Source organism: Leguminivora glycinivorella, chromosome Z (assembly GCF_023078275.1).
Source record: "Leguminivora glycinivorella isolate SPB_JAAS2020 chromosome Z, LegGlyc_1.1, whole genome shotgun sequence".
Lineage (NCBI taxonomy): Eukaryota > Metazoa > Arthropoda > Insecta > Lepidoptera > Tortricidae > Leguminivora > Leguminivora glycinivorella.
The window spans coordinates 27,671,618-27,685,341 of record NC_062998.1 but is presented as its reverse complement, the minus strand read 5'-3'; the positions used below and the strand labels follow the sequence as shown (position 1 = coordinate 27,685,341).

At 38.3% G+C, this 13,724-nt stretch overlaps 1 protein-coding gene across 1 annotated transcript in view; it reads right to left on the bottom strand.

Annotated features, from left to right (window-relative positions):
• LOC125240881 (neuroligin-4, Y-linked-like) overlaps positions 1-13,724 on the bottom strand; it is a 77,989-nt gene that overhangs the window by 52,119 nt on the left and 12,146 nt on the right. The window contains exon 2 of the mRNA XM_048149031.1: positions 4,249-4,316. The gene's annotated coding sequence lies outside the window, so the exon portion shown is untranslated. The remainder of the gene's footprint in view (positions 1-4,248; positions 4,317-13,724) is intronic.

Below are 13,724 nucleotides of genomic sequence, written 5' to 3'. Positions count from 1 at the left end.
ACGGCTTTTACAAGTGCGATCCACCAAACCTTTAAAATTCAGCAAGTCATCAAAATTGTGTTTATCCGTAGTGGTTAAGCAATGCAATATAAAAAGTATTTTTTTAGGCTCACTACGATTTATTTACACCTCATGGGGTGTATCAAACACGAATTAACTGCATTTAGCACTAATTGGGAGTTATTACCCCAAGCTAAGTTGCAGGCGTCCATAGGTTACGGTGACCGTTATCCACCAGGCGGACCGTATACCTATTTGCCACCGACATGATATTAAAAAAATGCTCTTATAAAATCTTATGTGTCAGACCTACTACGAAAAACAGCTAAAAGAATGGTACGGTTAGTTAGTTACTTATTAAAAAAGATTATTATGTATGTGAACATCTAACCTTCCAAACTATGAGAAACTAAAAATATATCTCAGCATTTTTCCCTGTTAACCCTTCTTTGCATAGTGATGGAAAAGAAATCGTCGATTCTGGGCCACCCAGAAGACCAGCGCGTATGTTTTACATATTTATATGAAAATGATTTGTGCATTTTATTACGAAAAACAAACGATAAAATATTCGGCTTAAACAAAACGGGAAATAGAAATTCAGAATAAAAAGCTTCATGTTGTTTATTTCCGTGATTCAACACAAAGGCTTTACCGCCGTCAACATTTTCATCGGCATTGGCATAAGGACGAAATTCACTTAAACTGAAATCTACAGAGTTGTAATCTCTTGTCATTCATTAATGTCAATTCTTGGGGGTCTACTACGTACACCAGAGTTCCCGGATTGATCTAATTCAATTAGAGTGACATCATTATATACACACAAGCTTTATATTTTATAAAAATCTGATTAACGTGTTATTATTAACATTTGTATTTTCTTGTTCAAAACGCGACGTTTATTTAACGAAACAGTATGTACTTATACAGTACCTATACGCATAATGCGTTAACAAGTTTTACTTTCTGGATTCATGTTTTAATTGGGAAAAAACATTGAGGTATTCAATGCCATTTGCTCGTTTAAAACCGGGTCTGCAGCAGGACTCGATGGCCTCAGCCCACAACATCTAAAGGATCTGACATGCCCGTCCTTAGGGGACGTTGGCGAACAATTAATCAATAACACCACAAAATTAATAAATAATATGTTCACAGGTAATATTAACCCTGAAATTGTACCCATTTTATATGGAGCAAATTTAATAGCGTTAACGAAAAAGGATGGTGGGGTGAGGCCAATTGCTGTTGGTGCAACACTTCGCCGCTTAGCATCCAAAATTGCCGTTCGACATATCCTACCAAAATTGCAAAAGTCTTTCGAACCGACTCAATTAGGCTTTGGAATCAAAGGAGGTTGCGAAGCCGCCGTGCACGCCCTCCGGACATTCCTTAGCGACGACCAATGCGAAGTGTTGCTCAAAATTGACGTCAAAAACGCATTTAATTCTTTGGACAGAGATACCTTGTTGGCAGAAGCAAAATCTAACATTCCCGAAATTTATAACTATCTTCTCCACTGTTACGCAGATCCAACGAAATTAATGTACCGAAAAAACGAATTATCGTCAGAAGTAGGCTGCCAACAAGGAGATCCCCTGGGGCCAGCAATTTTTAGTTTGGCAATAAATCCTATTATCCAAAATTTGAAATCTAAATTTAATGTTTGGTACTTGGATGACGGGACCCTAGGAGGCGACGCCGACACTGTACTAGCCGATCTTACAGTGATCATCCAAAGATTTAACTCCATTGGCCTACAACTAAATTTTGATAAGTGTGAATTATTCATTCAAAATTCCTGTATTAACAAAGATGACGTTGTTCAAAAATTCAACTCTCTCGCGCCTAATATAAAGTTACTCGACAAGAGTAACCTTTGCCTCCTAGGATCCCCCATCTTCGAAGAAAATTTTCCTAGTTATGTTCAAAATTGCGTTTCCAAATTCGAAGAACACTCTCATCGTTTGCTCCAAATTAGCCCTCACTACGCTTTGACTGTTATAAAGTTTTGCCTATTCGTCCCGAAATTAACTTATGTGCTTCGCTGCTGCACCTTTGGAAAAATCAAAATCTTCTTTCACAAATAGATATTATAATTAAAATTAACCTAGAATCCGTCCTAAATATAAAACTCAGCGAGCAGTCTTGGACCCAGGGATCCCTTCCCATCCGGCACGGTGGGTTAGGGATCCGCAAAATTTCCAGTGTGGCATTACCAGCTTTTTTGTCGTCAGCTCATAGCTCGTCCAGTCTCATAGGAAAAATCCTACGAACAAACTGTGAGGCTGCGGGCTTGGCTGACGCCAAAAATGCTTGGTCAATTGCTTGCCCCGGTCAAAATTTTCCCGAATATCCAAATTCTCAAAGGAGCTGGGACGACATTATATGTAAATTGACCGTTAGTTCCCTCCTAGCCCAATCTGACACTGAGGGACGAGCCAGACTCCTAGCAGCTGGAACCAGCGAAGCAGGGTTCTGGCTCCATGCACACCCTTCCCCAAATTTGGGCACATTTTTAACCCCCGATACTCTCCGGATTTCAGTTTCTCTTCGTCTTGGGGTCCCGGTCTGCGCCCCCATCGCTGCCCCTGTGGCCATGAGGTTGACCGACTTGGGCACCACGGCCTTTCCTGCCAACGAAGCGCTGGCCGCTTCTCGAGGCATGCTGCCCTCAACGATGTGATCCGCCAGTCTCTTGCGTCAGTCAATGTGCCGGCCCTTTTAGAGCCGACCGGCATATCTAGGACGGACGGTAAGAGACCGGATGGGATGTCGTTGGTTCCGTGGAATATGGGACGGGTGCTGGTTTGGGACGCAACTTGCGTTGACACACTGGCCCCGTCTCATCTCCACCGAACCTCTGTGAGGGCAGCGGCAGCAGCAGAGGCGGCCGAGAAAATAAAGGTAGGAAAATACAGCGGTCTCGGCGCCGAATATATTTTTATTCCATTCGGCGTCGAGACCCTTGGTCCGTGGGGCCCTGGCGCTCTGAGTCTCTTCAAGGACTTATCGAAGAGACTAAGAGACGCCACCGGCGACCGAAGAGCTGGCAGCTTCCTCGCTCAGCGTATTAGCTTGTCAATCCAGCGAGGAAATGCTGCCAGCGTCTTCGGTACTATGCCACAGGGGCCGTTTTTAGATTTACTTTAGTTTAACTTTAGTTTTATTTAGGTTAATTTAATTTTTATTTTATAAAACTCGTGAAACCAAAACCTGTAATAAATTATATTGTTAAACATAATAAAAAAAAAAAAAAAAAAAAATCATACGATTTCTCAATAATCCCGTTTTATTCCAGGATTCTGGTAACATTACCGTAATCTAGGAATTAAATATCAGGATTATTTTGGCGTGTGCTTCACCTGTTAACGCTTGAATCTAAATTGGGCCAAAACGCCGAACAAAGTCGATGATTTCCTTTCCATCATATCATTGTCCTGTTAATTACAGGTAGTTTTGCGGGCGAGTGACATTTCTTTTAAGACAACAGTAACTATACCTTGAAATGAAACATAGTTGTGATTTAAACAGAGTTTTAAACTTTTTACTCGCGGACATGCCGTTTCGTGCCATTTACGAAAATGGTTGACCGTGTTTTCTATATTTTGAACGATAGTGCTAAGAAAATATTGATATTTGCGGAATAATTCATGTATGTCAGGTAGGTAATGTCATGTAATATTATGTCACTTTTTGTGCATACCTACATTTTCGAAATGGGAACATAAAGTAACTCGAAAGTATGAGATGCAACGTTACGTCACTCGTACCTAATTCTCGTAAGGTATGGCGAGTCATTTATTAGTGTGCTGAATGATGACCAAGTAATCGAAGCTTTTTCGTTTGAGCATGATCAAAAGAGCTTAGAAATGCCCGGATTTATGGAGTCCGACGTATTCTCTCAAAAAAAAAAAAAAAACTGTTTAATGGATTTAGTACCTACCTACCTATTGTACTACACTTCTGTTCAGACTTTGCATGATAATGGAAATTTCCATCATATAAAAAATAGAGATATGTCGTAAATTTTACCTTATATATTTTCAATTTATTTTTACCGTAATGTGGAGGTCGACTACCGTTATCGTGATTTATTTCAAAAAATAATAAAAAATCATGCAAAGAAGGGTTAAGTAAGTAATCACGTGTTTATTTATTTTGTGTTTTACTGTCTATGTAGATAATAACAAAGTTTTGGTTTAGGTATTTATCGATTACTTAGGCTATGGCTGACTTAGGTACCATGCTTTGGCGCGTTGTGTTGACATAACTGTCCAAAAAACGCTGCCTGATGAAACGGTCATCGGAACCTGAAACAAACAATAAATATTTAAATATAGGATAGGTCGCTTGTGATTTGTATTAAGTGATTTGCTTCGTTCGTTACTATCCATTGTTGCCTTTATTCTTAGATAGTTAAAATGCTTAGATAGTCAAAAAATCGATAGCACAAGTAGTTATCAAGATAGCAACGTGACAGACGGCCACCATAAGTGCGTTTTCACATTATCCGATCCGATATCGGATGTCGGAAGGATTTCAATAGAAAAAATCCAAGATGGTGCCCGTAATGTATAGGGTACCGGTCCGACATCCGATATCGGATCGGATAATGTGAAAACGCATTAAGGGTTTCTTTACTTTTGGTACGGATGTAACGGAGCCCTAAAATGAAAAATGTTTTTTTTTTCCTCTCCCAGTGAAAACATATAAGACAATTAGGCAACTTTAGATACTTTTTTATTATAATATGATACAAAATGAGTCTTAGAAAATAAAATTATCCACACTTTAAATGTCTATATCGCTTCGCTATTACAGGCCTCCAACTAATAGATTCAGATATGCAAATTTAATTTCGTTTCATAGCCTGTGTAGCTCGCAAATTTAATTTTCATTTTGCGTCGTTATTGAGGGGGGATGAGATGGGTATGCATTTATTTAAAGGTCAGATATCCAGTCACATCAACTTCAAAACTAGACGACTTATTTCAATTTGGCCGCCCTACTATCTGCCCTGGCGGTGAAAAACGATTGACATGTTCGAGCCGTTTGTGATTTGTTCGGGAGTGAAGCAGAGGGATGCACTTTCGTCCATAATGTTGAAACTGGTACTTATATCAGGCGCCATGCGTGCACAACTCAGCCTGCTGCATACGCCGATTACATTATCATTAAAGTTGTGGTTAAGAAACAGAATGCTGTTAAAACCTACAGACAGAAGCCGCTTTATTTATTTAGTCATATGGCAAACATTCATAAGTTAAAATAAGCGAGACGACTGAAAGAAACTATTTAGTCCGTCAGTTACATTATCAAAAAAATTTGAACACATGTTTTGTCTTCTTCTCGTAAACGAAAACTGACGACGTTACCTATATAATAGTAGTAGTTTTACTGAAAAGTGACGTCACAAGCCCCAGTGCACTCTGGAACTTTGATCAATTAGAAAAAACGAAAAATATGCGTTCAGTATTTTTGGGCGATCTAACTGACGGACACAAACAGAATGCCACTTTGGTATGTAGTCGTCATCCCCATTAAGTCCAATCAGCCACTTGATGGCCTCGTCGCAAAGGGTGATCAGGCAGGCAAGTATGGTCGCGCGATAAATGATGAAACATCTGGCCGTCCCTATCACACTATTTGTAAGTACGATAGGGACGGCCATATGTTTTATCATTTATCGCGCGACCATACTTGCCTGCCAGCTCTTCTGGAGGAGCCGCTGTATTTCGATTACGTGTAAATGTATCCTAAACTGAGGTCCTTGCGGCACCAAGACAGGCTGGATCGCCAGCAAACATCTCAATTAAAGCTCGGCCACACAACCGCGTTTTGAAAGCGCAGCGTTAGCGTAGCGCTATGATGGCGGTGTGCCGGACGGAGCAGATTGTGAGCGTTTTCAAAGCGGATCGGCGGGGCACGCCGATCCGCGCGCGTTTTGCACATGGTAACTTATATGCGTATATTTTGTAATATTAAACTTCTAATAAGTATTGAATGACACATAAGAAATCAAAACAACATTTTGGAATAAAACAATTAGCTAAATGGTTAACATTTAATCCATATACAGACAAGTCCACTCACAATGCGCGCTATGTTATGTCAGTTATGTGTGACTGCGCGCCGCCGATCCGCTCTGAATGCGCTCGCATTCCGCTTCGCTAACGCTACGCTATCAAAACACCATAGTGTGGCCGAACCTTTAGAATATCAAAAGCGTGAGCAACGTCAAATATCCGTCAAATAATCGACGATTAACGCTCAGTGTGCGTAGCCGAATACACAAACGCTTCACGAAACGCTCACGATTCGTGAGCGAATCGTGAACGTAGGTATACTTAGTGAGCGAGTCGTGAAGCGTTTGGACATACGGCTACGCACACTGAACAGAAATATATCCTTGATCTCATGGATGTTTTGATTTAGATATCTATTAAGTGAAGAAAGACTACACCATCACACAACCCTTTCAAAAGGGAACTTTACACAAAACAATTTGACAAAATTCTTCTCGGTCACCGGAATGAATCAGATGCCATCGATGCCAAATAGTCTTTTCTGGCGCTCATATGGTAGAATAATGTAGTACTTACCATAAGGTATTATGTATGTAGGTTACACAATAGCGCAAGTGTCAGTAGTATCACAAATTAAAGCAACCGAGTCGAACCAGCATAAGATTAAAAAACTCAAGACTAAACCTATGCAAAAACTCTACTGACAGATCAGTATTGTACCGCAGTACTTATAAATAAGACCGGTGGTCGTTTATTAGGGTTCGTTATAGCATTTATTTTACTCGTCCAACATGGGACATGCTCTGCTGACTCCACTCTAGCCAGCCAGTCAATACGAGAAAATGAAAGAGGCGGGCGGCGGTCTAAATATAACTCCCATCTGAAACAAAGATCCTTAGTGCAAATGTTATACAGTGAAACCTGGATAAGTGAGACTTCAAGAGGCGAAAGAATTTGTGTCACTTAAGGGGGTATTCCACATATAAAGGTTTCAAGGGTCTCAGTTAGGCCGTTTTCACATTATCCGATCCGAATATCGGATGTCGGACCGATATCCCATACATTACAGGCGCCATCTTGGATTTTTTCTATCGAAATCCTTCCGACATCCGATATCGGATCGGATAATGTGAAAACGGTCTTAGACGTATAATAAAATGTCTGCCTCATTTACAAAGGGTATCACTAACAGAGGTTAGAATAGAGGACGTGTCAGTTATAGAGGTGATAAATAAGGTGTTTTGGAACATAATATAGTTATTATTATGTAGTTGATCTCTCTAAAAAGGTATAAAATAAACCTTGTCTAAAAAATATTGAAAACTCGGGCGTCCTTGCATGTTCGACTTATGAAATATTTTTTTATGTAATTTTTATCGGTAGTTTGGTTTTTGGTTGGATAGTTTTAATTACAGACTAATAAATTAGGAAACCTTTCAACTCGCCTAAACACAAATAATTGACATGGATGGATTAAGAATTACTTATTAAAAACATGAAAATTTATTTTCAATAAAGTCCATAGAGGTCATAGGTTGTCTGTGTCTTAAATACAGAGGTAAATTCCTATAACATTCTAAACAAACAATTAAGTGAATGTAATTTTTCATATATAGTCTCAGTAATAGAGGTAAAATATATACAGTCTCACTAATAGAGGTAAATGTGACTACCCAGTCGAAAAAGCTTATCTCAGTTATAGAGGTCTGTTTTGTCTCACTAATAGAGGTAAAACAGTGCAAAAGTGTCGGGACCGCACCTTTTGTCCCAACTAAAGAGGTTTCTCATCCAGGTCCCACTTAATCAGGTTTCACTGTAATAACAAAATACATATTATAAAATGCCCAATATTTCTCAGTAAAGAAAGTACTTTGTCACTGACTCTTATTATCTGAACGTGGCCAACGTGGGTATCGGGTGTATGGTCAGTCGAAAAATACCCCTATTAAAAGTTCAGCATGAGGCACTGACCCAGTAACGCTGGCCGCGTTTCCTCCCTGTACTTATTGACAGCGATATATACTTACCTACGCTGGGAGAGGTAGCGCCAGATGAGCTGACAAGGCCCCCAAAATGTCTTCATGTCCCATTGTCTCCACTGCAAGAGCCACAAATTCATTCTTGCAGTAAAGACGAGTATTTGCAGCTCTTGAGTAGTTACATAGCTGGGCCTGATCGGCAGCAGCGCCGGCCTGTGCACGGGTAGACTAGATGTGGAACTGCGCAAATGTATCCACGCATGTGGCATCCCATCCCACACCAGGGGCCTACCTAAATAGTTTCTCTAGCGCGCCATGCCGTGGGATCATGAAAGGTACGGTGGTGGTGTGGTGCCGTGTCGGTAGAGGACACATGAGAGACCAGACCATGTCGACCCAGCCGTGCACAGTGGCCGGACTCGTGTGTAGTGACAGTTAGCAGGCGAGTGCATTCTGAGACGTTTGGACTACTTTCAATGAGGGCAGTGAGTGATCTTAGCACCAGTAATCTATGGGAAATGTCAGGCTTTTCTGGCTATAGACAGCGAGCTAATCGCAGAGGATTTAAAGGCGGGCAAGGCAAACTGGCTGCCTAGCGGATGCCTAAGGCCACCGAATTGGACAGAAATTTTGACAAGGTAGTTAAGAGAGTGCAGCCAGTTCAGTACGGCAAATCGGGCAGCAAAACGCAGTAAATACAAAATTTTGCGTGACAATGGACAAAATTGGACGACATAAGGGCCATGTGAGGATTCACTTCAAAAAGCAGATTAGAAGTGCAATAAAATAATTTTAATTTAGAATTTAAATATGATGGATTCGTCGAAAATAGGTGAACCTAAAAGTTTTAGAGATGTATTAGAATGAACTATGTACTTATTAAAATACTTAGAAGTGTTGAAATCTGCCAGTAGGTACCTATTTTTTTTTCTGATGGACGGCAGGGTATGATATTTCACATTTAGCGAAATATACCTACCAGGATTTGTGCTTTGTATGACAAAAAACTAATCAATGAAAAATGTCATAGGTACATCTTATTATATTAATATTAATAGATCAATTCCTTGCGTAGAACGCAGGTGAAGACGACAAAAGGCCTTTCGTGCCGCGCTACAAAATCATACGCGGTAGAGGCTGCAATTTCCTCGCACTGAAGCCGGTGAATGCGACCGCATCCTGTTACTTTATACAATACGTCGGCGGTCGACATTTTAACCAGCAATTTACGGAACGCTAACCGTGGCTTTCAGATTTCGCTTTTCTTTGTGCAGGGTAACGATAGGTTCAAAAAGATTTTTAAATTGTGAATTTTCAAAAATAAGCTTTTATACACCATGCTTTTATTGTTTTCCGTTAAATTCGACACGCAGTTAGGTTCATCATCAGGAACCCACCCTGTATATCTCTTTGTGTTAAATTCGAAAAAATATTTTTTTTTCTATATATAATAAATTAATTAATTAGTGTGAGAGGACCTTAATCGTAACATTAAGCCATTGTCAAGTGTTTGACGGCACACGTCAAAACAAATAACATTTTCCCCTCACTAGCTCGGAAACACGTGTTTTGTCCTTTAATACCAGCGGGTAAAAACGCATTTTATCCACTAGTGAGTGGGTAAAGTAATTTGACCTTGAATAAATTCAAATGAACTGCTTTAAAATTGATAAAAGTAGGTGAATCTAGTAATAAAGATCATTTACCACCTGTGGAACTACTGGAAGCAGTGATAAACGCATTTTTTGCGTTGTAGTTTCCTCGCTATAGTGAGGGGAAAAGTTTTGTGTTACACTCGGGTGCAAATGTATTTTACTTCTCGTGTGTTAAAAAACTCGCAAGTTCAGGATTCTATTCTCGAACCACTCGCTTCGCTCGTGGTTCAACTATAGATTCTTTTCACTTGCTCGTTTTTCAATTCCACACTCGGCGTTAAAATACAACTTTGCCCCCTTGTATAACAAATAACTATAGGAAGTGGTAAGAGATGTCACACACGTTTTCAGTATTTTTTTTTTAATAATTCGATAACCGTAAGAGTTTCTTAGAGAAATTGATTGTATTTGAACTAAAGAATCTTCTCTGAAAGTTAACGGAATTCAATAGAAACAATAAATAAATGTTATAGGACATTTTTATACACTGATTGACTGTGTCCCACGGTAAGCTCAAGATGGATTGTGTTGTAGGTACTCAGACAAAAATATAATATACGGTGTAATATGAGGAAACCGAATAATTATAACAGCGTATTCCTCATCATATTAAAAGATGTCCTATAAACTTTTTTGGATTTCGCCTGCTTTCAGACTAGTTATAAGCATTTAAAAAACTAACAATTACTTATTATTTCTCAGAACTAAACGATATTTTTATGGCGATAATGCCGTTATCGGACATAATCTAACTCCTTGCTGATAGGAGTAACTAGTGACACATTGCTAAAAAGTAATTTTCTAGAAAAAAATTGTAAATTTTTATTCTAAGTGCCAGTTTTACGAATAACATTTACTTTTTATGTGAAAACTAGCTTTTACCCGCAGCTTCGCTCGGGTCAGAAAGAGACAAAAAGTAGCCTATGTCACTCTCTATCCCTTCAACTATCTCTACTTAAAAAATCCCGTAAATTCGTCGCTCTGTTTTGCCGTGAAAGACGGACAAACAAACAGACACACACACTTTCCTATTTATAATATTAGTATGGATACATCCAAAAAAACTAAAAAAAATACACAAACAAAATTTTTGGCGAAATTTTGCTTGACCTTTATCTTTATTTTGCCCTCAGAAATGCGTAGTTAAAATCTTTCGGTTTCCTCATGTTACACCGTGTACCTATATCATACAAAAAAATCCAATACAAATACTCTAAGAACAAATTAAATTATTTTCATAGTAAATATTTTCACAAATATTCTCATTAAGTGAAAATGTTTTTTTTTGGGAAATAAAGTTCTTTAAATACATAATTTTAATACGATACAAGTGCGTAAAAAAGGAAGTTCGAAACGAGTGGCGATAAATTAAAACATGACCGAAGGGAATGTTTTAAATCGACACGAGTTACGAATTTCCTTTTCGCACGTGTATCGTACGACGTTTTTCAGTACAGATGGCCCTCAGAAGTTTCGACCTGACAAATAATGAACCACTTCTCGCACTAGTGCGTAAAAAAAACACCATCTGTACTGAAAAATACTATTTCAGTACAGATACAGTTTTCGGTACAGTTTTTTTACGCACTAGTGCCAGAAGTGGTTCATTATATGACAGATCAAAACTTCGGAGTGTCATCTGTACTGAAAAACGTCGTACGGTACACGTGCGAAAAGGAAATTCGTAACTCGTGTCGATTCAACACGTTCACTGCGTTACGGGGGTTTTTGAACCCCGTACGCTGTCATCACTCAGTGCGGGTGAGAAAAATCGTGTTCACTCCGCTGGTGCGGAAGCTGTATTTTGGTCATTTTTACAACTACGAAAATAACAAATATACATTTGGATTTCTGTTCAAAAGTATTATTTATTGATATATTAATTATATACGGGGTCTCAGAAACCCCGTACCGACCAGGGGACAAAAATTACCTTCTAGTGCGATACGGGTCTCCGTGAACCCCGTAAAAGAATTCTCTGGCCCGTACGGGGTTGTGGGCACAGTATCGCTAGTGCAGTGCTTACTGAAATACTTGTTATCGGCAAATTAAAAATGAAGCGCTCGAACCACACGTTATAACTACTATATTCCAAAAACAAAGGTTATCCCACACAATAAACATCAAAATCACCACAAATTGACATCTAATTGCAGGCAGGTAATTAAATATATGTTTTTGATATGTAAAAACGGTGGTGGTTTATCTTATTTTATTTCACTTTGTTACTTAATTATATTAACTACTTTCACAAAAATACAAGAGTGCGAAGTATCATATTTTTGATGAGTAATTTTTTTATTAATACAGCATATACATCGATTATTTTATTTCCCATCACTACTAATTTATCGACCTTAATATATTACATGCGTTACGGGGTGTACGAAGCCCCGTATTTTTTCAATTTTAGTGCGATACGGGGATAAAATAACCCCGTATTTTCTTTTCTATATAATTTTGTGAGTTTTTATCGTATCCACGTGCGGGGATAATGAGACGTAGGAAATTTCATACTCTTACAGTTAGTCGAAAAAAATATTGGAAAATCCAATATTTCAGGAACTTACAGCACTTTTAACAGACTTAGGCGTACGGGGCACTTTTATACCCGTAATGCACTACGATGTAAACTATTACGGGGCGGATTGGGCCTCGTAACGCACTAGATTTTGGGTTAAGGTTTTGGCTTGCCGCAGCGAACGTGTTAAAACACTCCCTTCGGTCGTGTTTTAATTTATCGCCACTCGTTTTCGACTTCCTTTTTTTTCGCACTTGTAATCGTAATGTACTATTAAATGCTATTTGTAATCTGTTATCCTTGTGGTGCAATAAAGAATATTTACTTACTTACTTACTTACTAAATGGTTAACAAGTTCTCTATGCTGGACGTTAGTTCGATCCTTTCAGAATTTACCAAGTAGGTACTCGTATTGTTATAACAAAAGTGAAATTATGTCATATAATCGTTATATCGACTAAAATATATGAAAAGTAGTTATACGGGACCGTTACGCACACGCAGGCACGCCTCGCTTAGAGATATCTATACCATAATAGTGTTGTTCCATATATGGAAAGTTCCGTTCTAAGGCCCATTTTTAGAGTTCCGTACTAAAAGGGTACAAAAGGAACCCTTATATTATGTTGCGATTCTGTCCGTCTATCACATTACTAAATATCTTGAGAACTACTTATGTTATCGATTTGAAATTTGGAATAAGTAGTTATGAATGTTGTCAACCTCTACAAATTGAAGGTATTTTTTTTACTTCATTAATATTAGGTAATTACAGAAAGTGGCCAAAATTAAAGACGGGAAACTGTAAATGCCAAGTTACTAGATCAAGTGGGGTAGAAAATGAATATTGATAGAAAAAACACAGATTTTTTTGTTGTGAAAGCAATGAATTTTGAAGGAAAATGTAAAAAAAATTATCGCCAATATTTTTATAGGTATTATTAGTTACGAGGGTATACATTTTAAATCTAAGGGTAGGTATAACTATTAATAATTTATGCACGGAGGAAACTTTATATTTCTGTTGCTCGGCTTAAGGAAACTGGTTGAGATCGTAAATATCGATTGGCAGGAAATGTGTGAGTAACGATCCATAGCGAACCATGATTTATGAGATATTTGTATGGTTCGTCACATCAATTACGGTAACATGTTAGGAAATTAGTGGTTCTTCAGGTGAACTATAAGAGGCAAAAATACTTTAAAAGCCTCGTAGTGTGAGCCGTTAATTACGTAAGGGGTCATATATCTAGAAAAATCTGTGATTTTAGGGTTTCGTAGTCCATATGACAAGAACGCGTTTAAGTAGGCACATAAACTAACCATTTATTTGCATTTATTCGTGTAGGTATGGTTAGCCAAGAATATATGAATATGTGACTTTCATAGTAAAAAAGCCACAAAGTAATAATTAAATAATATTTATATTCGATATTGTATGTTTTTATTTTTACAGTGTTCTCACTCTCAAAAATCTTATAGTAACATACCTAGAAAAACACCATATGAAAAAGAGTAATAACAAGCATTCCTGAT